Source organism: Panthera pardus, unplaced genomic scaffold (genome assembly GCF_024362965.1).
Source record: "Panthera pardus isolate Hobbes unplaced genomic scaffold, ASM2436296v1 HiC_scaffold_25, whole genome shotgun sequence".
Classification (NCBI taxonomy): Eukaryota; Metazoa; Chordata; class Mammalia; order Carnivora; family Felidae; genus Panthera; species Panthera pardus.
Genome location: NW_026526821.1, coordinates 70,772,724 through 70,799,487, shown reverse-complemented (window position 1 = coordinate 70,799,487; position 26,764 = coordinate 70,772,724).

The following is a 26,764-nucleotide window of genomic DNA, read 5'->3' as shown; positions in this document are numbered from 1 at the left end:
GACTTTAATATGTTACTCCTTCCCCGATATTCTGAGATGGAGCTAGGACACGTGTGATAGTCTATCCTAAGGAATCAATATTGGGCCAGGCCAGTAAGGGAAGATTCAAAGAAGAAAATTCAAGATACTACATATAACTCAGAAAAATAGAAGGCAAACATTACATAAGTTGGAGCTTTTTCAATCCTTTGAAAATCTATGAATATTTTAAGGCATGCAAGGAAGGAACAACAATTAATAAATAATATTACTTATTGCATTTTCCAGAATAGGACATGTTATAAAACCTCTGTGTTGGTCATGGAAGAGGAAGAGAGAGACTGGAAAATTGGGAAAGGCTTTTTAGAGTCTGTCTGGAGGTGACACTCTATATCTATTCACATTTAATTGCCAGGATCCAGCCACCTGCCCTGTTAGTTTCTGGGGTAGGGAGTGTCTCACTCCTATACCCAGAGTAGGGTTGCCAGATTTAGCATATGGGCATAGGGACATCCAGTTGAATTTGAATTTTAGATAAACAACAGTAATCGACTTACACTAAAAATTGTCCTCATTCATCTGAAATTCAAATTTAACTGAGTACCCTGTATGCTTGCACTAAGCAAAGGAACATTTGCAGGCATTTGCTTTTGTCCGGAGTAACATTTTTCTTTCCTTGGGGAATTCTTTTGGCAACCCTCAAAGTATGCTCTGTGAGTCCTGTCTTGGGTGATTGAAGAAAGCTATTTATTATTTTGATTCCTTAACTTCTTTCTGTTCTTCTTTTCTAATAATAGAGTTTTTGTGTTTTGTAAAAATCATGGTTTACAAACTACTACTGATATGGTAGTAGACTGAATTTAGCTTGCTAAAGTATGTCCTGAGGTGTCTGCAGATAGTACCTATTGACTTTTGTTGAAGGGCAAAGTTTGACTCACAGAAATAGCACAACTTGCCCCTAAGGCTATATTCCATGAACAGAGCAAAGTTTAGAATGGATGAACAGCTTTAAAGTTGTACTGGAACAGAGGCAATAGTCCAGGGAATCAAACTTTTAGAAACTAGCTTAAAAAGTTGGTCTGAGGAGCTGTGCATGAATGTGAATTTTAAGAGAAATAATTTATACAGAGAAAGAAATGTCTGGGGGAAAGAGGTGAAGGGACAGGTCATGCATTCAGGAAAGTGCATACCAAGACCATTTCTGTGGTTTGGGGAGAGATTAATTCCTAAAACCCAATAATTAGATGAAAGACAAAATGAACAAAATGAGTAAGACAAATGGAACAAAGGATCTGATGTGCAACATTAATTGAGATAGTGTGTACAACCTGCTTAGACCAGTTCCTGACTTAAAAGGCTTATATAGGCTTAATAATTATTAGCCATTATTATTCCCTTTCATAGATTTTTAGGTAGAGTTTTTCCACAAGTAAATCTTTTTAAATTCAAGTGTACTTAAAATTATAAAGTCTTAAAATTTTCTGCTGCCAGGTGGTAGTTCTGACCTAGGGGTGTAAAAACCCTCCATTGACAACTTTGGTAAGATCAGAAATTACAACAAAATGTCTATGACTTAAAAACACACACACACACACACACACACACACACAAACGGCATTATTAAATGAAACATTGCTAGATTACTTGCAAGAAATAAAATAGTGTAGAGGGGGCAAGTAAAAAATAAATAAAATGTCCGCATGTTGATCCAAGCAATGTTCACACAATGATTCGATCTTAGTCCCTCTCTCAGAGTTTCCACTTCTTTGGGGAAAGAGCAGATGAGCAGTAAAATGGATAGGAGGCAGACAATTAAAGTGTGGGACCAAGAATTCCAAAACCCTGGAAAATGAGATAGTGTATACTAAGAGTTGACTGTTTTTCCTTGTGCTCCAGCACTCCTGACCATTTCAATTAAACTAACTGTAGTAACAATATTTTTAGTAACCGCATAGTTTGAGGTGATTATAGAAAAGGGTTATTGGGCGCCTGGGTGGCTCAGTCAGTTAAGCATCCTACTTCGGCTCAGGTCATGATCTCACAGTCTGTGAGTTGGAGCCCCGCATGGGGCTCTGTGCTGACATCTCAGAGCCTGGAGCCTGCTTCGGATTCTGTGTCTCCCTGTCTCTCTGCCCCTCCCCTGCTCAGGCTCTGTCTCTCTGTCTCAAAATAAATAAAAACATCAAATAAAATAAAATAAAATAAAATAAAAGGGTTATTGTGCAATATAGTTGAGGTAATGCATGTAAAGCACCAAGAATGTGGTTTGCCACAGCATGAGTACTGTTATTATTATTTTATTCATTTATTATATCACTATTATTTTCATATAATGGCTCCCCTAATCTATTCTCATGGAATCAATACAAATATTTACTTTATTTCTTTCCGTCACACCCTACCAATCTGCACAAACCCCTTTAGGCAAACTTCTAGTCATTATCACCTGATGGTTCGATTTGCATTTTTACCTCTTCTTCCTTTAATTGGGCCCATCTCTATTCTTTTCACCAAATTAGGTTTTATTTACACTTGGAGTGGAATCCAAATTTCACAATTTCTGAGCATCCATCCTGAGGGTCCCCCAGAGATCTCTCTCTTCTCAAATCTCATTTGACACATATTGTTTACACAGATTTCTTTTTTTTTTTTTTAATTTTTTTTTTAACCTTTATTTATTTTTGAGACAGAGAGAGACAGAGCATGAACGGGGGAGGGGCAGAGAGAGAGGGAGACACAGAATCGGAAGCAGGCTCCAGGCTCTGAGCCATCAGCCCAGAGCCCCGGGCTCGAACTCACGGACAGCGAGATCGTGACCTGGCTGAAGTCGGACGCTTAACCGACTGCGCCACCCAGGCGCCCCTGTTTACACAGATTTCAATTCTAACTCCGTGTATTACTAACTAAAAGAATTGCATTTTTTCTCATCTATAAAATGGGGATAATAATTATACCTATCTTAAGAAGTTGTAAAAAAATAAAAATAAAAATAAAAATAAAGAAGTTGTAAAGATTGAATTATAATATAAATATGCTTGATGCATAAAGATACTTATTAAATGTTAATTCTCCCCACAAGTTTCGGTGCCATGAACAGCCAACATATTCTTCTATATGTATGTTCCCATTTTGGTCCCTAGTACTGTGCTTTTCATTTAATATGTTAAGCCAATACTTGTAAGACCTGCTGACCTGGAGATTTTAACTGCATTGAATGGCCAGGGGTCTTCTCGGTGATGGAAATGTTCTGTATCTTGCCTGTGTCAATAACAATATCCTGGTTGTGATATTGTACTATCATTTTGTAAGATAATACCATTGCAGAAAACTGGTAAAAGGTATTCAGGATCTCCTGGATTATTTCTAACAATTCTATGTGAACCTACAATTATCTCCAAATAAAGTTTAATTTAAAAATATGTTGCAAGTTGACTACAGTTGTGTGCTGTTTTTTTTCTTTGTCTGTGGCAATATCCTGCTTTTATTTTACATAAATTGAGGGGTTGAATATAAAATTATCTTTAATAAAATATACCTAAAAATAATAAAGTAAAAAAAAACGATTTAAGTACTGACCCATATAAGTACATTTGCCTCTTATTGTAAACTGTGAAAACCATTTAAGTCATTTAAGATTGTTGGGCACCTGGGAGTTGTATATATTCAGAGGCTCCAGTTAGTTTGTGTGTTTTAATTTTCACTTTCTTTGCCAATTTAATGCCTTATTTGCCATTGCCGGCTCCTCTCCTCGGGAGTCATTTCACCTTCCCAAGCATTTTATCACCTTGCACACAACCCATCTGTGTGGTTTCAGGCCAACTTCAGCAGAAGAGAGCCATGCCAAGCCCTCTGTGGATTCAGGCACCTTCCTTTGCCCTTGAACACCTGGGCCTTTGGAAATGACTTTATTTGCCTTTTTTTTTTTTTTTTCTGAATTAAATGCAAAGTAGTTTTAATCATCCAGTGTTGAAGAGCTGAACAAAAGAAGCCAGATTAGGAAACCATTTTACCAGGATCTCAACTGTCACTTCAGACAGCCAGTGGGGAGGACTCTAATTGAAGCTCAAACATGGGAGATACACCTGTGGGGATGCTGTGTCCAGGAACTGGGGTCAGGTTCCATGATCCCAACTCAAATTCCATGGCATTTCTGGTATTCTTTTGTATTATTATCTAAAGTAAGTGCACCCACAACATCCAGGAGAAATTCGATCACTAGCTCTATGTGTTTGGCTATATATGCAGGGACTGGTGATTTTATACTGTCACTTCAGGTACAAGTGTTTTACTAAAAAGTGTTCTTTTAAAAATAAATTCGGAATTGTAACAGGATTGTGAGCTGTATTTTTGGAGAATAGTACTCCTGTAGTAGTAGTAGTGATGTGGGACACAAAGGCGGAAGGAAATGGCAGATAAAATCAAATTTCCTTATAACCTGCTGCCCATTGACAAATACTTGAGGCTGACAGAGTAAAATATTTCTCCGGGAACTCCTTACTGTCTTTGCTAGAGGGGAAAAACAACTTTAGCTTGACAACAGCTAGGCCTCCACTATCCTACAAGTCTTCTTCAGTATATGAAAATCCCATTGGAAACTTCCCCTTGACTTTACCTCCCCAAAGCCACAGTATATAACCATTCTCTCCACAGGGTCCAGCTCTTTTGACCCATGGGTCCTGCCCCTGTGCTTTAATAAAATCGCCTTTTTTGCACCAAAGACATCTTTAAGAATTCTTTGTTGGCCGTTGGCTCCAGACCTCCCAAACCCCCCATCTTCCCCAAAACTTCATCAGTAGTAATAGTAGTAATACCAAATATCTAAAGAGACAGCAAACATTAGCATACATGATCTATTTTGGAAGCTTTTTTCTTCCAAGGAGGTTCCAAATTGAGATATAGTCGCTTGACTTTCTGAAAGCTACCCTACTAGAAATTTTGTAAAAACAGGAAAACAGGAAAAGGAGAAGGAAGAAAGAATTACATATGTCAACCTCCCTCCTTTCCACCTCAACCACTCTTACCATTGGGAAAATAAAACATTACACACCTTACTCTCACACTGCAAACTATAGAGCAACCTTCTGTAGCTTATTTTCTTCTTCAATGAACTGTGTGTTATGTTTCACTTAAATAAACTTGGATAAAATAAGGAATGTGGCTCAGTGCACAATTTGCATTGCCCCAGGCTGATCTTTCTTTAGGTGACCTGGATAATGGAAAGAATATTAGAGTGGATATATAGAGTGTGTTTTGAGCATAGAAGGATATATGGAAGGATACACCCAGTTGGATAATTTTATAGAGTAGAAGTAGGAGAATGAAAATTGAGGAAGGAAATTAAAGGATTTTTACCATTTCTTTAATTATAGAAGAAAATAAGTAGGTGTTATTTTGAGAAAAAAAATTAAATGAAAGATATTTCCAAGGCAGTCTTACTCTGATATGCCATACTTGTACCCAGACTGTAGGTGGATAATCCCAGAATGTACTTCCACAGAGGTGTGCACATAGGAAATACTAATGGTGGGGTTAAGAGATCACCCTCATCATTTTTTTCCTCAGATCCCAGGTCCTAGCAGTGATTCAGTCCTGCTTGAAGATATTTAGACAAATGAGTTGATAAAGGCAATTGATTATTGCCATTTAATTCTCTGTTTGGTGGTCTTTGCATGTTTTTGTGATGGCCTCTTTCTTTCTGTTTGGCTAATCCTACTGTTGTTTCCAAACTGAACAGACTTCATCTATAAATATAAATGAGTGTGTCCGTGAGAGTCAGGACTTCTACTACTACATTATAATAAAATGACTATAAGATTGTCAAAGGCAAGAACAGCTATGGTTGTTATGGGGCAATTTATTATCTGAAAAGGTATTCTTTTAACTGCTTCTAAAATCTTTTGAGAGATAAAATAATATACAGTGACCAAAAGAAAAGAGATAGGAAATTTGGGACTTAAGCTCATCAATTTAATTTAAGCTGATCAAATAGAAAAAGTTTAAAATTAAAATATGGAAAATTTTAAGAATATATCATAAAAAATTTCATAATTTTCTACTTGTATTTTCTTATGTTTCCCAAATGCTTTGATCCTTTTTGCCTGTGATGCAAGACCATCTAAAATATTCTGATTAAATTGTGAATTTTTCTAAGATGACTTTAAAAATTACCTTGATTTTTCACCTGTTTTTGCCACTTCTTTAAGTATAGCCATGATACAGGGAATGGAGGCAAATATGCTTCCTTTTATTGTTTTTATTTTAGATGTTGTTATTTATGACTGTTGTTATTACTTTCTAAAATACCTGAATGATCCACAGCAAAAGACATATAGGTGTAGAAGAGAGGAGAACACACAATGGCTCAACTTCTCTTTTCCCTTCCATAGTTACTAAACTCAAGAGTATTGCCTAATAAGCCTCCTATATACCTATTTCTGTCTCAATCTTTGTGTACTTCCTGAGGAACTCAATCTGTAAAATACCTTAAGCAATGTCAAAAGAAAACAATCTGGAAGATGATATTTATAACATTTATCACAGATAAAAGACTAATATGTTAAAGAAATCTTTTTAAATGTTGGAGACAAAAGCAAACCCAAATTTAAAAACAAAACAAAACAGGAAATAGATATAAATTGACTATTCACATAAAATATATAGAAGTGGCCTTTAACAACTATTGCAAGATGTTCATTACTCATGATTTTAAAAATGCAATTTAAAACTGTAGCAAGATATCATTTCTAAGCTACTGTACTGACACAAACTAAAAAGCTTAACGATACATTATAATGGTGAGACTGTGGGAAAACAGATATTGTTGGTGAGAATGCAAGTCAGTACAACCATTATGGAAAGGAGTTTGTAGTATCTAAGTAAAGCTATGTGTGTATTTACTTTTTGAGCCAGAAATCCTATTTCCAGGAATTTACCATGAAGATACAACTCTAACAATATAAAAATGAATAGGCAGAAGGTTATTTTTCCTATCATTGTTTGTCATTGCAAAATATTGTAGATGACCTACATGCCCAAATATAAAATATTGGTTAAACAAAATATAGCATATTCACACAGTTAGTATAATGCATTCATTAGGAAAGATGAGGGGGAAGATCTTAAGTGATATGGAGTGATTTCTTAATATGTATTAAGTACAAAAAGCAAAATATATATAGTATGCTACTTTTTGTGTAGGAAAGAAGAGGAAATAAGAAAATAAATATGTATTTGCTCATATTTGTAAACAGAAACACCGGAAGCATGAAGCAGGTATTAATAAAATTATTTAACTACAGGGATGAGTAGGAATAAAGTTGAAAGATTTAGGCAGGTAGGGTTACATTTCTTTGCATAAAACTTTGTACATAACATTGACTTTAGAATTCACTGATGTTTTATATACTCGACAATCAACAAGTAAAAGGAACCAAAATAGAACCCAAACAGAAATAAATGAACTTGATTCTATTTCAAGTGAATATACAACAACACTAAGGGGAAGTGAGAATTAACTAACTTGAACACAGTTTTGATGATTGTTGGGGAAATATAACTGAAAACAAAATCTTTTCCTCACCCCCCAAAACCTCCATGAAGGTAGTGGAGAAAAAAGAACAGTTTTATTATTGAATAAGTGTTAAATCAGAGTGTAAGGTGTACCATAGGCAATCCCCTAGACATCACCAAGACAGCAAGAGATTTTACCTTTTTAAATTACCAAGCAGACACAACCCATTCCATACATGTTCTCCAGATAAAAAGTAACTAGTCCTCAAGTAAGAGTACTTGACTGCACAGTTTATCACATATAGTTCATCTTACATTTACCTGGTAATTGGGATAACCATCATTGTTAGTTAAGTGACCTCATACAAAAGAAGAATAAATTTCTTATATCTCTATGAAAGCAGATAAATTTGCCATTTAGAGCCAGGTGCCAGCTGAAGTTAGGATCCTGCCCTTCCATGGAAACTGCCTTTCCATGGAGGATAAAAGCATTATTTCAATTGCTATTTGTTTATAGTCCCAGGACCTTAAGAAAAATGTTCCTAGATTGTGAAACTGACAACAATCTTAAAAAAGAAAACAGATTTACATACATTTATAACAAGTTTACAAAAGAAAACATCCTAAGAAAAGGGAGAAGTGGGTTGTTTCTGTCCTTTTTTTCTTTCTTTTTTAAGTTTATTTATTTTGAGAGAGAGAGAGAGAGAAAGGGAACACACAAGCAAGGGAGGGGCAGAGAGAGAGAGGGAGAGAGAGAATCCCAAGCAGTCTCTACATTGTCAGCACCGAGCCCAATGTGGGGCTGGAAGCCATGAACTGTGAGGTCATGACCTGAGCTGAAATCAAGAGTCATGCTTAACTGACGGAGCCACCCAGGCGCCGCTGACCATTTTTTTTTAATCATGGAGAACTAAGCCTCTTATTTTAAAATTTTTGTCTTTACAATATATAGTATCAGTCTAAAGACAAAAAGAGCTATAAACAAATACTGAGCTATGGTTAAGTAGGTTTTTTTTCACAGTGGTATGGAAGAGCAGTCCTGAAACTATTTTCTGTGTTTTGTATTGCTGGGAGAATAATCACATATAGTAAGGAAAATGGGAACCAAGTTTCTCACTATTTGGGAAGTGAGTTAAAAATATGAAAAGGCGAAAAGCTAAAATGCACCCTATGGTGTTGGATGGAATTGGAGATATCAGTATCAACTCATGGTTTTAGTATATAAAGGTAGATATAAAGGAATAGATACACGCTTATATCTGTCTTCATAAACACACACCTCCCTAGCTCCGCCACTGAGAGGACCTAGATGAAATAATGGTCCAGTAATAATGACTTATAGCTCTGGTCTTGACTATAAAATATCATTTTGCCTTAAAAGGAGTCTGGTCTCCTTGGAAAAATTGCTTATCTCAGGGATGAAATGGGAACGTACAGGATAAGGCAGAAACATCTTTTTGATTCAGAAAAAAAGGGAATGCTCACAGAATGTGGGAACAAGAAGCCAACTTGAAGAGATCTGCACTGGCTAAATTTTAGATAACATGAGAATCAAAATTAATACCAAGTGTAATGGATTAAACTCATCGAATAAAATAATACTCTACATGTCCATATTGATATAAATATACAAATGAAAGATCAGATAAATACATAGAAAATGGAAATCTCTTCAGGAAAGATAGAAGGAATAACTGAGATTGTGATAAGAAAATCATAATTTGGCAATTATCAGAATAGTTACTTATCCTGGCAAGAATAATCAACGGATGCTAATGGGGAAAACTAATACAGGAAGGCTTTGTGAGGAATGAGAGTTCTCAAACTATTTTCCCACAAATCTCTTATTAAATACAGGAAAAAATTAGCAACTGTAAAGTGAAAAAAACTGTAAGACAAATTACCATAGTGGTCAAAATTAACATAATCAATAATGGGACATACTGACCACTATCACGCACCTCTGAGAAGATACACTAAAGAGGGAATAGCATCAATTCTGTGGTTTTACTGGCAAAATTGTATAACAGTCTAATCATATATGGCATTCTACAAAATAAATGATATTTACTCTTTGAAATGTCCATGTCATTAAAAAAAAATTGAAAAAACAAAGAAGAGCTAAAGTATAGTTCCAAATTAATGGAGACCATAGAGGTTCTTAGACTGGGGTGTGAGGCTCTGGAAAACAGTATGCAGGTGCCTCAAAAAATTAAAAATGAACTACCCTACAAACCAGCAATTACATTACTGGGTGTTTATCCAAGGAATACAGGTGTGCTGTTTCCAAGGGACACATGCACCCCAATGTTTATAGAAGCACTATCAACAATAGCCAAAGTATGGAAAGAGCCCAAATGTCCATCAATGGATGAATGGATAAAGAAGATGTGAGATATCTATATCTATATCTATATATCTATATATCTATATCTATATCCATATATCTATATCTATATCTATCTATATCATGTCATATCATATCATATATAGAGATAGAGATTGCGATAGAGATAGAGATAGAGATACACACAAACACATACGTATACATATATATACAGTGGAGTATTCCTCAGCCATCAAAAAGAATGAAATCTTGCCATTTGCAACTATGTGGATGGAACTAGAGGGCATTATGCTAAGTGAAATTAGTCAGTCAGAGAAAGACAAATATCATATGACTTCACTCATATGAGGACTTTAAGATACAAAACAGATGAACATAAGGGAAGGGAAGCAAAAATAATATAAAAACAGGGAGGGGGACAAAACATAAGAGACTCTTAAATGTGGAGGACAAACAGAGGGTTACAGGAGGGGTTGTGGGAGGGGGGATGGGCAAAATGGGTAAGGGGCATTAAGGAATCTACTCCTGAAATCATTGTTGCACTATATGCTAACTAACTTAGATGTGAGATTTAAAAAAATCAAAAAAAAAGAAGACTGGGGGCGTGAGGGGTGGATCAAAATAAAAACTACAATTACATTACCAGGACAATAGATACAATTTGAATATTGAGTATGGATTAGATAATAGAATTGTATAAATAATAATCCACTTGATTTTAATTATATTTTGGTTCTGTAAGAGAATATTCAGATTCCTAGGAAATACACATTATATCTTTTTGAGTAATGCACCACAATGTATACAAATTACTCTCAAAAGGTTTAGGAAATGTGTGTATAAATATTATATAAGTATTTTCTAAATTATTATTAATAAATATATATATAACTAATAATTATATAAAAATAATGTATTATATGTCATTCTCTGAAAAATATATATTCACAGATGCAAAGACAGAAAGAGAAAGAATCATGGGGTGCCTGGGTGGGTCAGTCAGTTAAGCGTCCAACTCTTGGTTTCAGCTCAGGTCATGATATGGTTTATGAGTTCAAGCCCTGCATCGGGCTCAACACTGACAGCACGGAGCTTACCTGGGATTCTCTCTCTCCCTCTGTCTCTGCCTCTCCTCTGCTCTCTCTGTCTCTCAAAACAAATACACTTAAAAGAAAATTAAAGAAAAAAAGTGAAAGAATCATAACAGCAAAATACACATAACTGGTCAATCTGAGTAGAGTGCATATGATAGTCCTTGGTACTGCTCTTGTCAATTAACTATACATTTGAAATTATATTAAAATGAAAAGTTACAAGATTTGTGTTGTGATAAATGGAATGTGGTTAATATTCCAAAGCCTGTGTTTTCTAGTATGTATGTATGCATGTACATAAATATATATATATATATATATATATATATATATATATATATATATTTATGTACATATATAAGGTACATATATATATGTATATATACATATATGTACATATATATATATATATGTTTAGTAACAAATGAGGTGATACTGTGGTAGTCGTCTCTTCCTGGGAGCTGTTAAAAATAAAAATAATAACAAACATGTACTGAACATTTACTACATACCAGTCACAATTCTCTATTTGCATTGTGTAATTCCCACAACAATCTTTCGATACAGATAGTATCTTCCTATTACAGAACAGGTTTAAAAGAAGTTAAATAATTTTCCATAGGTCACTGAACTACATTGACAGAAAGATTTTAATTCTAAGACCAATTAGTTCATAATTATAATGCTTCGTCTTTTGCTTCTTTCTAGAATTGATTTATTTTTCTTTCTAGGGTAGACTCTGTTTCTTTGAACACAATAAAAATAATGTATAGATCAAAAAGATAAAGGGGTGTGATTAGGTGAGATATATTTTTTTAATAGTTTATCTTGGAATTCTGCTGAGGAAATTTGGAAAGCCTAAGGATCTAGACATATTTAGATGGTAGCAGACTAATGGTTATGTTCTGAAAACTTTTATTTTTTGTCAAAAAAGAAAAGCAGATTACCTACGTCCAAGGTATCCAAATGGCAAAGTTTCAAGGAGGTATCTATGCAAATTTACCCAGGTATCTCAAGGTACCTAGAAAACTATCCTTCTAACCCTGGACAAATGAGATGTGTCAGAATTTGTGTCTTCCATTTTTCCTGCTATGTCGCCTATGACCTGTGTAGTGCTACGGAGTAAAGTAATCCCACACCTGGACACTGGGTCATTATTTAGATCTAGAAAAGTATTTTAACAGATGAACATAACTACAATACAAAAACAAAGTTGTATATATTAGCAGAAAGATCCATTTAATCAGGAATGAGAGGTCAGAGAGGAAGGCCAGTGTCCACATATGTTAGTGACAATTATATGGGCTTGTACCATATTTTGGATTTTTAAAAAAATTATTGTTACAAAATTACCTTATAATGACATTAAGAGTCACTTCACTCATTCATTATTAACTCCTTTACTCACTGTGCTTTGAATGCTTACCATGTCTACTTTTCTCCTTTGAGAAAGTTCTGTCAAAACACAGAGAAAAAACAAACTTTCAGAATTATCCTATAGGGTTCTTTGTATTTTTCTAAGCCTCCCAAATGCTTTTGTACAATGTTTTCCTCCTCTATTTGCAGCTCAAGTTCACCTGACGTTGCCTGACAGCATTTCATGATCAAAGGCAAAGAATGAATCCTGAAGACCTCCTGATGTAGTTGGGAATGTTCATACCTAGACATATATTATGACATTATATTAAATGGGCTTGCTTTGATTTAGAAGTGTAGTGATAAAGTTTGGAGAAGAGGGAATAACCCTGCTGTGGCTATGATGTTTGGGTCTGGGCTTAATGTTGAGTGACATTCAAGAGATGGATGGAGAAAGAGAATTCCAGGAGAAAGGACTCCTATCCTGAGGGACCCAGTTAACTTTCAAATAGGATTCCAATTCAAGGATGCAGGAAGAGACCTTAGGAGGTCTGAGTCTCCCATCCAAGTACTAAGCAGGCCCGACCCTGCTTAGCTTCTGAGATCAGACAAGATCAGGCGTGTTCAGGGTGGTATGGCCGTAGACAGGAGGTCTGAGTCTCAACAATAATCACATTTGGATACAAATCAGACAGTTAACCAGGGCAGCAAGCTGGATGTTAATTGAGAAGGACAAAAGAGAATATTCACCTCAGATGACAGAGATGTCCAAGTAGAAGCATCTAGTTGCTAGAGTCTAAGGAGAAGAGAGAAATCCTAATATTAAATATGCCACCCAGATCCTCCCAGTCTTTGCATGATGAGGGCTTTGCCACCTCTCAGAGATTGCAGCCCTGAGTTTAAAGCTACACCACTGTATTTCCAAATCCCATCTATTAATAACTGAGACTTAATCAATTAAGTACCAATACTCTTTTTTAGGCATACAATGTGCCAACATGGCAGTGATATGTTAGAAAGGATTAAAAAGAAAGGGCAAAGGTTCATTTTAAATTCTGTGTTCAAATATATGAACTAGCTGCAAATTTTGATCAACATGCCAAAATATTTCTCAAAATACAAATGAAGGAAAATTCTCATAGAAAAGGTAAGTCCTAGAGATCAGTAGTGTGTTTGCCACTAAGTAAGTGGCATTATTTTTTAATGTTTATTTTTAACATTTATTAACAGGGAGACTCCACACTGTCAGCACAGAGCGCCATATGGGACTCAAATCACAAACGTGATGTTGTGACCTTAGCTAAAATCAGAGTCAGACACTTAATCAACTCAGCTATCCAGGTGCCCCCACGGTACAGTAAGTTTACTGCAAAAAAATATTGTATTTTGAAAAAAACAAACATCAGAATGGAACACTTATCAATTTTCAATCACATTCTTATTCATGTATAAGTAAACTGAGTATCTTGAAGAAATTTAGTATCTTGAAAAATAAATTTCTATTAAATGTAATATTTTTAGAATGGGAAAAATTAAATTCACTTTCTTCAGCCCTGTACAACATGTTATGACTTTTGTTATGACAATGAATGTTTTTGGTCCAATTACTTTAAGTTATTTTTTTAATGTTTGTTTATTTTTGAGAGAGAGAGACAACATGAGTAGGGGAGGGGCAGAGAGGGGGAGACACAGAATCTGAAGCAGGCTCCACAGAGCCTGACACAGGGCTCGAACTCACAGACCATGAAATCATGACCCGAGCTGAAGTTGGATGCTTAACTGACTGAGCTACCCAGGCACCCCACTAATCCAATCACTTTAAATTTGTTAGTTTTATTTTCATCTGTAACTCTTGAAATTTAAGGCCAATTCAGTTAGGGGGCTAGGAGAATTGAGTACAAAATAGCTCAAATGACAAATGGTCTAAAGCAAAATACTTTACTGATATGAGAAACCACATAAGACAGCAAAATTAACTTTTTAAATATGCCCTTTTTGTTTTGGGCCTACAGGTTCTAAAATGTTTCGGCATATCATATTGAAATAATGACATAATTATAATAACTCTTCTAGTACTTACAACGACAAATTTATTTCTAGTTAATTCATTTGTTTTTATGTAGGGACTTCCATTGGATTGTGCTTTAATTCAGTATTAACCAGGCTATTATTCGAAAGTGTTTCTAACTCGGCAATAAATGTTGGTGATTTAGTTATAATTAAATAGAAATGAGTATATGAAAGCCTAATGAAGTTCAGAGAAATATTCATTATGTTTCAATACATTTATATTATCTACTCGCCCAATAAATTGTCATACCTCTATTGTAATTAACTGGGAATTAGCTCATTTAATTTTTAAAAAAAAAACTATTTCTGGTCTCAGAATTCTTACTTTGTTATATATCCATTGAAAACCTAATTGAGAGTGCAGGAAACATATCTTGTAATGAGTCAAAACAAAACAAAACAAAAATAGTTTCTCACTGCAAGTGAATTGTAATTGAAGGCAACTGCTTACAGAATCATGATGGATCTGTAGCATCCGACATTTTTCTGCATTGAATGTCTCTGATACTAAATGTCTTTCCATATTTTAGAGTTCAATGCTTTATCAAATACTGTACATTCTATTATTTTTCTCCTGTCTTTTGTTATCAGATATGAAGGCGTTATCACATGAGCTCTTGTCGGTGAGTCATTTTCAGTTTCTAAAGGATGAGGTCTTTTCCTTGTTTCATGTTGCTGTGCTTTAACGCATTTGCCTAGCTGGGCAGGGCATGTCTTTCCTTCTCTGCACCCCACCATCTCAGCACCAAAATCTGGAAGATGTTAGGAATTAACTGGGTGGCTACAGATTTTTTCTTTTGTCATTATGATCTTCTCCTTCCCCTCCTCCTCTTCCTCCTTCTACTTCTCATTCTTCCTCAGCAGCTTTATTGAGATACAATGCACATACCCTACAATTCATTCCTTTAAGTTATTTTATTCAACGCTTTCTAGTGTATTCACAGATGTGTGCAACCATCACCACAGTCAGATTTAGTTCATTTTCAAACAAACAAACAAACAACCCATACTTGTAGCTATCACTTCCCCTATCTCTCCCTTCTTCAGCCCTAAGTAACCACTAATATACTTTCTGTCTATGGATTTCTCTATTCTGGACATTTTCTATGAATGGAATAGCATATCATATGTGATCTTTGATGAGTGGCTTCTTTCACTTCTAATGTTTTCAAGGTTCATCCATACTGTAACATACATTAGTACTTCATTCCTTTTTATGGCCAAGTATTATAGCATTATCATTATATGGATATACCATATTTTCTTTATTCACTTGTTAGTTGATGGACTTTTGGTTTGTTTCTATCTTTTGACTATTGTGAATAATGCTGATTATATACATTTATATGCAAGTTTTTGTGTTTCATTTCTCTTGGATATATGAATAGGAGTATAATTGTTGGATCATATGATAACTCTATATTTAACATTTTGAGGAAATGCCAGCCTGTTTTCCAAAGTGATTGATTCATTTTACATCCCCACCAGCATAGTATGAGGGTTCCAAATTTTCCACATCTTTAACATTTGTTACTATATAACTTGTTGATAATAGTCATCCTAATGGGTGTGAAATGGTATTTCATTATGTTTCTGATCTGCATTTTCTTGGTGACTAATGGTGTCAGGTGTTTTTTATGTGCTTACTGGCTATTTGTATATCTTCCTTGTAAATATGTCTATACAGATCATTTGTATATTTTTAAATTGTTTATTCTCCTTTTATTACTTAGTTGTAAGGATTTTATATATTTTAAATACAAGTCCCTCAGCAGATATATGATTTCCGAATAACTGAAAGGCTATAGATTATTCTTATTCATCAACAACTAGCAGATAGTGCCAGGATTAGTTGTGATAAATGGCTACAGTCCTCTAGCGACACTTCAGTAAATATTCTGAACTCAGTTACTAAATGAATTCAGTCTTCATTTGGCATTTATTTCTTGTGTCTGCAATAAATTTTAGAATACATTTGTAAACAACAGCCAGTCCTTCTTAGCCTAATATATGGCAGTTAAAAAGTCCTAACTCTAATATTAAGTCCCTGGCACTTTGTATAATCCACTGAAGAGAATAGAATACTTGGAGAATTACAGTCTCCAAAAATGGATTTTCTTCTTTACTGTTTCTTGAGAGATCTCCTGCTGACCCTCATCAAAGTAGGGACTTGAAATATTACAAGAAAAAGAAATATTCCATATCTCATAGCAATCATGTAGACCTCACAGTTATTTCTCACATCTAACTGAATTTATACATATGCATATTACTTCAATATATTCATTCACAAGTACATATTCTACTTAAAATCTCTTCTTTGTAAAATAAAAAGGGGGAGGGTTCAGCAGTTGGATCTGGAGATAGTTTCTGAAGAAGGCTGATGGGTTTACATCAGTCCATTCATATGTCTTTATTTTGTTTCCTATCTTTCCATAGGATTCAGTGGATAGAAATGGAGCCCTTATCTCTATGACACAGCAGTAGAGCTTGGGTGACACTGCTTTTTCTCCCATTGCCTCTCTGGCATCAACAGATGCCATGTCTGTTGTTTTCATACTGGTCAGTTGGTTCAACCTAAACACAGATCCTTTGCTAATGATTATTCTGAAGGCATCCCTCAACCATTATAGTTTAGAAAGTTTCAGTATATTTTTGTCATTCTTCATGAGGCTTTATTTTGCCACCATTACATAGCTTACGTGAAGCTTTCATGGATATGTTTCAACGGCCCGTTATGTCTTTTAGATGTGGTCAAACTAGGCCTCATGTTAATCAACAAGTAACTCTCCTTAGTCCACATGGAACTCTCACTTGCTCATCCCTACATTACCACCCTTTACCTTATTGGGTAGTCCCAGTGTTTCATCCATCTGTACTCATGGTTGCATATGCTTATGGAAACAACTTCCTTCGCTTATACACTTTCTCTAGTGACAAGAAATCTTTGACCCTTGACCTTGTTTACTGGTTTTGCTTTTTAAAAAATTGATATCTCAAGTTCGGGTTTAGATTAGACAGATTGGAATAAGAGTCTAGTCAAGATGACACATGCATCCTCTTACAAAATGAAATCCCATGAGTGGAAACTTAGTATACCAACTGTAATATTAGGTGTATGTATTATTATATAAGAAATAATATTATGAGCAAGACAAGAAAGACCAGTGTCTTTCTCTTTTAGGATGTTGTAGTATCATTGTGGAAAAAAAGCACTGACATTCAAAATATTTTCTGAAATTTTCGTGAGCTTGTTTACTTTGCAACTCGTCACTGCAGCTACTATACCTTCTGAACAGAAAGATCTTCCGAAGGTCCTCTGCTGACTAAATAGCCTTCTTTCTGCAATGTTATTGATTTTGCAATGCTGCATTTTAGTTTCCTTCAGGCCATTTCCTCCAGGCTACCCTTTACTTCCTAAGGCAATAACCATTTTTAATCTTGCCAACCAAGCAAGAGATGGCTTGCTGACAAGAACCCAGCTGCCAAGCCCCTAGCACTCTCTCAGTTCTTTAAATGCACTCAAAGAAAAATGTGACAGATCAGCAGCAAACTTCTTGTTTGTTTTCAGATTGACCTGCTACTCATATTTCAGGGAAAGAGAAATATGTTCATATTTGAAAAGATGGAGTATGGAAACTTTGCCTTAGATAATTTAAGTTGCTTCCCTGGGAGTCAAGTGTTCCAAACCATTCATTTCTCTCTCTCAAACTTTTTTCTTTTTCAATTCTCACCACCTGTGTGTCCTTATGCTTTTTCTAACAGTAAAGGTTGGAATGGTCTAGCTATAGGTTGATAGTTGGTGTTTCCCCAAAATTCATAAGTTGAAAACCTAATGCCCAAGATGATGGTATTAGGAGCTGGGGCCTTTGAAAAGTGATTAGGTCATGAGTACAGAGTCCTTATGATTGGAATTAGTGCCCTTATAAAGGAGATCCCAGAGAGATCATCACTTCTTCCACCATTTGAGAACATAGTGAGAAGTGGGAAGTTTGAAGGTCAGAAGAGGGCCTTCTACTAGAATCTAACCATTCCAGCACCTTGATCTTGGACTTTCAGCTTCCAACATTGTGTTATAAGCACCCAGTCTCAGATATTTTGTTATAGCAGCTCAAACATACTGAGATAGTTCCTCAGAAATATGATTACTCTCCTTTTCAGATAAGAAAAGAGGTCCCAAATTGAGAATTTTTTTTGAAGTGAAGCAATCCATAGAGATTACCATGTTTATAGTTTTGAAAACATGAATTTAAAAATGAGAACAAAGTGTTACTCCATTATATTAAAATATTTTGATGTTAAAATAATTTCTCACACAACATTGGGTAATATTTTCTGGAAGAATTGAGAGACTGTAAGTATCTCATAAATAATAAGAATATAATAAAGATATTCTATTAGGATTTAATAAAGACAGCAAAGCAATTCATTTGAATTGCAGCTTATGATGCAATCAGATATTTTTTAAAAATTGATTTTGAAATACTTATAGATTCATAGGAAGTTTCAAAGAAACATGTAGTGTAGTCCCTTGCATCCTTTTCCATGCCTCTCCCAATATTAAAATCTGATTAATATAATATAATAAATATAATATAATATAATTAATATAATATAATATAATATAATATAATATAATATAATACAACAACCAGGTAATTGGCATTAGTAGTATCCACAGAGCCTAATCTTATTTTACCAGTTATAAATGCAGTGATGTGAGTGTATGTATACACTTTTATGCAAATTTAGCACACGTGTAACTTCCTATAACTACCACATGTTCCCCACTCTAAATCCTAGCAACCACTACATGTACAATTCTGTAATCTGCAAATAGACAGTTTTATTTTTTCTTTTCCAATTATATGCCTTTTCTTGCCTTGCTGTGCTGCCTAGAGCTTGCAGTGCTATGATAAGTATGAATGGTACTAGCAGAAGTCCACGCCTTCTACTCAAGTTGAGACATACAGAAGTCTATCACCATTAGGTAAGATGAAGCTAACTGTAGGTTTTTGGTAGGTAATCTCTATCAGTTGAGTGAGTTCTCCTTTACTGATAGTTTGCTGAAAATTTAAAACATGAGTAGGTATTGGATTTTGTCAAATGATTTTTCTGCATTATATGATATCATCACATAAGTTTTCTTCTTTAGTCTGCTGTTATGGTGAACCATGCTGACTGATTTTCAAAAAAAAAAAAAAAAAAAGGAACTGTCCTTGTATACCTGAGATCAACCGCCATGAGTCCAGGTACTTAATTCTTTATACATCGGTGGATTCAATTTACTGATATTTTGTTCAGATTTCTGGCATCTAATTCACGGGAGATATTGGTCTGTAGTTTCCTTTTTTTGTACAATATTTGTGTGGTTTTGGTATTAGGTAATATCAGCCTCAATGTGAGTAGTAAGTGTTCCCTCCTCTTCTATTTACTGAGCTAGTGTAAATTTGTGTTAATTCTTTAAATTCTCCAGTGAAAACATGTAAGCCTACAGGGGTTTTGTTTTTGTTGTTGTTATTTTGTTTTTGTTTTGGTGAGAAAAGAGCTTTATAACTACAAATTAAATTTGTTTAATGATAACAGCACCAGTCAAGTTAATTATTGCTTTTTCCTCAAGTTTACTAATTTTATCCTACGTAGTGTTTACTGTGCTTTGAGATAATCCAGTGAGGTCTTTACTTGTTTATTATATTTTTCACTTCTAAAATTTCCATTTGTTTCTTCTTTTAACAAACTTCTTTTCTAAGATTTTCTCTTAATTTTGTAATTTGTTTCAAGAAGATTTATAACTGCTTAAAGCATTTTTATGGTTGTTATAAAATTCTTGTTACATACTTCCAACATGTGAATAATCTCAGTGTTGATGCCCATTGATTGGTTTTATCTTTCAAGCTGTGTTTTTGTTCATTGTACTATAGGAGATTTTTTGTCATCTTTGACATTTTTCACATTATCATAGGAGACAGGTGATCCCAATTAAAATGCCTGGGTTAGCAGGTATTCACACTATTAGGCACTGTATGTAGATCTTTGACTACTTTTGTTAGCTGTAATTCCAATGAGGTTAGTTTCTAGAGCCTTGGCAATGGTTATTCTGTGTGTTTTGTTCTGTGCTGCTTACGGTTGCCAGTTGGGTTTCCCAGAAGGGATGAGCTGGGGATAAAACTCCACCCAAACTCTGCTGATGCTGCCACTGTGGCTTGGCTAACAAGTCACCACAGTGACTGTGGTTGTGACAGTCAACCTGCTGATGTGGATACTGCAGCAGACCAGGCCTGTCATCCTAGGCATGCATCCTGCCAGGCAGGGATTCTGCTGCTGCTGCTGCTGCTGCTGCTGCTGCTGCTGCTGAGACAGACTGAGCTGTCACTGTCACGGGTGTAGGCCAGGAGAGTTCACTTTGCCATCGTGCACAGGCTCTCAGAAGATGTGGTGTGGGGAGTGGGTTTGCTTGCTCGGCTCTGCCATTGTTCTCAATGTGGATACATCAGCCTGTACTTCTGGTGGATGAATGAATAGTGGGGATTATTAATATAGTAGATTAACACTGTAGACTTTATTTACTTATTAATAAGGAAGTTTCACTTTTCTTAAATATGTTCTGCAAAGGTCTACTGCTACTTACTTCATTTTCCTAAATGTACTGTGATACACTTTATCTAATGCTCCAATATCTGCCTCTGTCTATCTATTTTATTTAGTAATGGGGGTGGGGGCTGTTTGGTGTGGGAAGTAACTTTCTGGTTATGGTCCAAAATTTACTCTCTTGTGTGAACAGAAATCTATTTGTCATTGTCTTTTATCTTTTATCATTGTCAACTATCTTATGGAAGACATTTAACAGTGGAACCATTGTATACACAATGAGAAATAGGCTTGATAAACACATATATGTCTAACTATGTAGCCAGATAGATATGACTATTAGTCAATGTTCATTTTGCATTATTTTGCTTCCTTCTACCTTTTCTAAACATGACTATTCAAGATTTACTTTAAGTGTTTATGTTTCTAAATTCACCAAACACCAATTAAAGTGATGAGAGCTAATTGCATTTATTTTACTTTCTACTCCAGTACTGTCAATTAGTACTTTTATCCAATTTAATATTAAATGTATCCCAGATTGTTCTATATTTAACCATTTATTTGACTCACTAAGCCTACAGTATTTTTTTTTATTAGTAATTCAGGAGAAACGTTACTCCAGTCCACTGTACAAAATGACACAGATAATTAAACCATGAATCAACTCAATTATTTTCCTAAAAATAGGGGAAATTTTATAATCATTTTTTGCTTGTTCCATAATGCTATTTTCCAAACCGCCTGGTCAATCCAGGAGTTAAGGTAGGAGACCTTGAGGAGTCAATACTATTAGGAAGTTTTATTTTCATTTTTTAAAATCTATAAGAAGATACATTTTGGAGGAAAGTTGGTATTGAATACATTAAAAAGTGATTGATGTTTTAGTTTACACATATCAAATCAGGAAAATGCCAAATCTCTGTGTTTAAAAAAAAATTATTAAAAAGAAAAGATCCAAATGAATTGAAGAACAAAGCAGAGTCTTTGTTATCCATGTTGGTACTGTTTCCTTCTCTTCAGCAATAACTGTATGATATATTATGACTTCCCCCACTTTTGCACCTCTGATTTGCACCTGTACCTGGTCTGAAATGGCCTTTTGAGACTCAGCTAAAACACTTTGCACAGAAGGAGACTTCTCTGTTCAGCCCAGTGGAATATGAACTCTCTCTCTCTCACTGAATCATTTATTATCTGCTTCTCTTTAATTTGACCCTTCATTGAAGGCCTACATCATTGTAGTTGTTTGTTGCTTACCTTTGTAAAATGGAAATGATAACACTTAAATTTTATTATTGTCATCAACTTTAAGAAGCATTTTATACACACAAAGACACAAGTATATATGTTGCTTTGGTATGAATGAACATACGCTAATTCACCTCCTCTGATCACAGACTTCTTAGTAGTTATTTAGCATTGAGGTTGACCAAATAAACTTTGGAAATTAACACACATTTCACAGACTTATACCAAAAGTTATAAAGAATTGTACGTGAAACATAACATAGGCACATACTATGTATTCACAAAAGTATGTGTTCAAATAATGAAAGATTTAAGTCTTGATGGTGTGGCCTGGCCTTACAGGCTGGTTGTAGGATGTTGGACTATTCTCCAATAACCAGAAGTGTGGGCAAGCACTATTTGATATTTGGAAGGCTATAACATTCCTCCTCTTTGCTGGCACGGTGTAGTAAATTTGCAGTATGTCCAAATGGTTAAGAGCATGGATGTTAAGAAGAAAGACTTCCCTTTGACTGCCAAAATTGTGCAATATTATCGTATGACCTCAGCAGTTTTTTCAACCTCTCTAGGCCTTAGTGTCGTCAGGGAAGACACTCAACATCACTCCTCATCAGGAAAGTGCAAATTAAAACCACAAGATAATCACCTTACATCAGTTAGAATGGTTAAAATAAAAATGACAAGAAATAACAAGAATAGGTGAAGATGTGGAGAAATAGAAACTCTTGTGCATCATTGGTGGGGATGTACACTGGTACAGCCACTGTGGAAAACAGTATAGATATTTCTCAAAAATTAAAAATAGACTTGGGGGCATGTGGGTGGCTCAGTCGGTTAAGCATCCAACTTTGGTTCAGGCCATGATCTCATAGTTCTTGAGTTCAAGCCCCACATCAGACTCTGTGCTGACACCTCAGAGCCTGGAGCCTATTTCAGATTCTCTGTCTCCCTCTCTCTCTGCCCCTCCTCTGCTCATACTTTGTCTCTCCCTCAAAAATAAATAAACATTTAAAAATTTTTTTAAAAAGTAGACTTACCATAAGACCCAGTAATTCCACTACTGGGTATTTACTCAAAGAAAACAAAAACACGAATCTGAAAAAATATATGCACCCCCATGTTCAAGGCAGCATTGTTTGCAGTAGCCATGATATGGAAGCAACTTAAGTGTCCATCAGTAGATGAATGGATAAGAAAATGTGGTGTGTGTGTGTGTGTGTGTGTGTGTGTGTGTATGTCTATGTCTGTCTATCTATCTATATATATATAGACATATCTATATATCTGTATCTAATATCTATCTAATGGAATATAATGCAGCCATAAAAAGATGAGGTCAGGCCATTTGAGAAAATATGGATGTATCTAAAGGGTATTATGATAAGTGAAATAAGTCAAACTGAGAAAGGCAAATACCAATATGATTTCACTTATATGTAGAATCTTAAAAAAAACAAATTAACAAATGAATAAACAAAAAGCAGAATCAGGCATATAAATACAAAGAACATATTGAGGGTTGCTAAAGGGGATGCAGGTAAGGGGCTGAGAAAACCGGGTGAAGGGAAGTGGGAGATAAAGACTTCTAGTTATAGAATGAATTAGTCACGGGAATAAAAGGCAGAGCATAAGGAATACAGTCAATGATATTGTAATAGTGATGTAACAGCACAAATGGTAGATACACTTGTGATTAACATATCATAATGTATAAAGTTGTCAATTCTCCATTGTACACTGGAAACTAATTCAACATTTTATGTCAACTATACTTAAATTTAAAAAGAAAACTAATGAAAAATTTGGGCACACAGGTGGTTCAGTTGGTTAGGGATCTGGCACTTGATCTTAGCTCAGGTCATGATCTCATGGTTCTTAGGATCAAGCCCCATGTCAGGCTCTACACTGACAGCACAGAGCCTGCTTGGCATTCTCTCTCTCTCCCTCAATCTCTACCCATCCCCCACTCATGTGCGCACGCACACACTCTCTCTCAAAATAAATAAATTTTAAAAAACTAATGAAAATTTAAAACAAAAACAGTATATTAGGGGTGTCTGGGAGGCTCAGTTGGCTAAGCATCCAACTTCAGCTAAGGTCATGATCTCACAGTTCGTGGGTTCAAGCCCCATGTCAGGCTCTGTGCTGACAGCTCAGAGAATGAAGACTGCTTTGGATTCTGTGTCTCCCTCTCACTCTGCTCCTCCTCTGCTCATACTCTGTCTCTCTCTCTCGAGAATAAACATTAAAAATTTTAAAAAAGACAGTATATTACAAATTAATAAGAAAATTGTAAAAATTAAATGAAAGAAAACATGCAACATGCTTAGTATTGTTTGTTCCCATTAAAAGAACCTATTGTTATTAAGTATTAACCTTTGGATTGTTCATGTGATATCTGGACACACTTTATTTTACATTGCATTTTTGTTGGTTTAAAACTAAGAAGGATAAGGCACCTGGGTGGCTCAGTTGGTTAGGGTCTGACTCTTGATTTGGGGTCAGGTCATAATTTCACAGTAGTGAGCTCAAGCCCTGTGTCGGCTCCACACTGAGCGTGGAGGCTGCTTGGGATTTTCTTTCTCCCTTTCTTTCTGTTCCCCATCCCCTGCTTGTGCTCTCTCTCCCTCTCTCTCTCAAAATAAATAAATTAACATTTAAAAAATAAAACAGAGAAGAATAAAGAGTATATTTGTTATTACTCTTGCAGATGAAACTTTCAGAGGGGTTAACAAGATGTGATTTTCTTCACTTTCTCTTCTAAGATTCATTAATCACAGATGTCATCGTCTAAGTCCAACCAAATTTTTGCATATATGATTTTTAATTCTATAATCTGATTAAGACTCATGAAAAGGTAAAAGATTATAGGATTCAAATATTTTAAAATATCAAAGAACATTAAAAATAATTGTATTTAAAGCCAAACAAAAATAATAAATAATAATATTACATGTTGAAATGGGAAAGAAATCACACAATTATAGAAATATATGATGGTTGGGCACCTAAGTGGCTCAGTTGGTTAATCATCCAACTCTTGATTTCAGCTCAGGTCACATGATCTCATGGTTCATGAGATCAAGCCTCATGTCAGGCTATGAGCTGACTGCCACAAGCCTACTTGAGATTCTCTCTCTCTCTGCCCTCCCTACTACTTATGTGTGCACACTCATGCATGCTCTCTCTCTCTCTCTCTCAAAATAAATAAATACGCATTTAAAAAAATAAATATATTACAGTTAATGTACATTCTTTTAACCTGCCAAGAAAACCAGTTCCTGGGATTGGTTTTCAAGTCATGTTAGCATATCCTCTGAAATGGAAAGATAAATGATTTGGGAATTTTAGACCATTTGTGGATTACAAGTGGGAAGATCTGATTTGATGATTATGCCCATTGGATATTTCATGAACCCTTAAAAACAGATTATCCCTCTTAAAATAATTTGATCAGCTGATCCCTTATGGTAGGCTTGGGAGTAACTAAGTTGGGCAGGAGACAATTATTAAGTCATTTTTTTGTATCCCCATCTCCAGTTTACAATGCACTTTAGATTTAGTTAGAAGAATTTGAAAGGTATAATATGGGTAACTTATTTAACAAACATGTATAGAGTACAAGTATAAAAATTATAGGCTCATGGGATACATGGATGGTCAAGACAGACATGATCTGATATAAGATATAAGATATCTTATACAGATATAAGCTTTATACAGATATAAGCTTATACAGATATAAGCTTATACAGATATAAGCTTTATTAAAGCTTATATTTCAGAAAATATAGAGGGAAAATAATAATTTAAAAGTCTAAATATGTAGGTAGCAACAATACAAAAAAATAGAAAAGAAAATACATGATGTGATTAAGAGTCATTGGGGAGATGATGATAATTTATATTGGGACAGTCAGGGAAGACCTTACTGGCAAGCTAAGGTCTGAATGATAAGAAGGAACAGTTGAGGATTTGTCTGGTAGGGGAACATTTGTACAGAGGAAGCAGTAAATATCAAGGTCTTAAGGTGGGCATAAGATTGCTGTGGATGGCCAATAGAAAGGTAATTGGTGGTTGATGAGATTGTAGAGAAAAAGAGCCCAGGTCAGGGAAAGAATTTGAGGCCATTGTAAAAGAATGGATTTTATACTAAGTATAATGGAACACAAACAGGTGTATCAATTTATTAATTCAATAAACATTTTAAAGCATCTAATCTATGAAAGACACTATGCCCGGTGCTGTAAGGAGATGTAGATATGAAATGAAGACATAGGAAATGTCATACAGAGATACTACATGGGAGATGATATATAAAGTAATTCCTCACATGAAAAAAACCTGTGAGCAGAATACCCAGAGAATTTAGAAAAGATATATGTAGTTGAGCATTGATGTGTCTTTACTGAAGAGATGATACTTGCATTGAGTTTTTAGTATTTGTAGGACTTTGTTAGGCTGAACGAAGACAAAAGAAAGTAGAAAATACACAATTTCAGAGAGTGGATGAGACTTTTTTTTTTTCCAACAACTGTTTGTTGTTTTATTTTTTTTTCCAGTTTCTTCA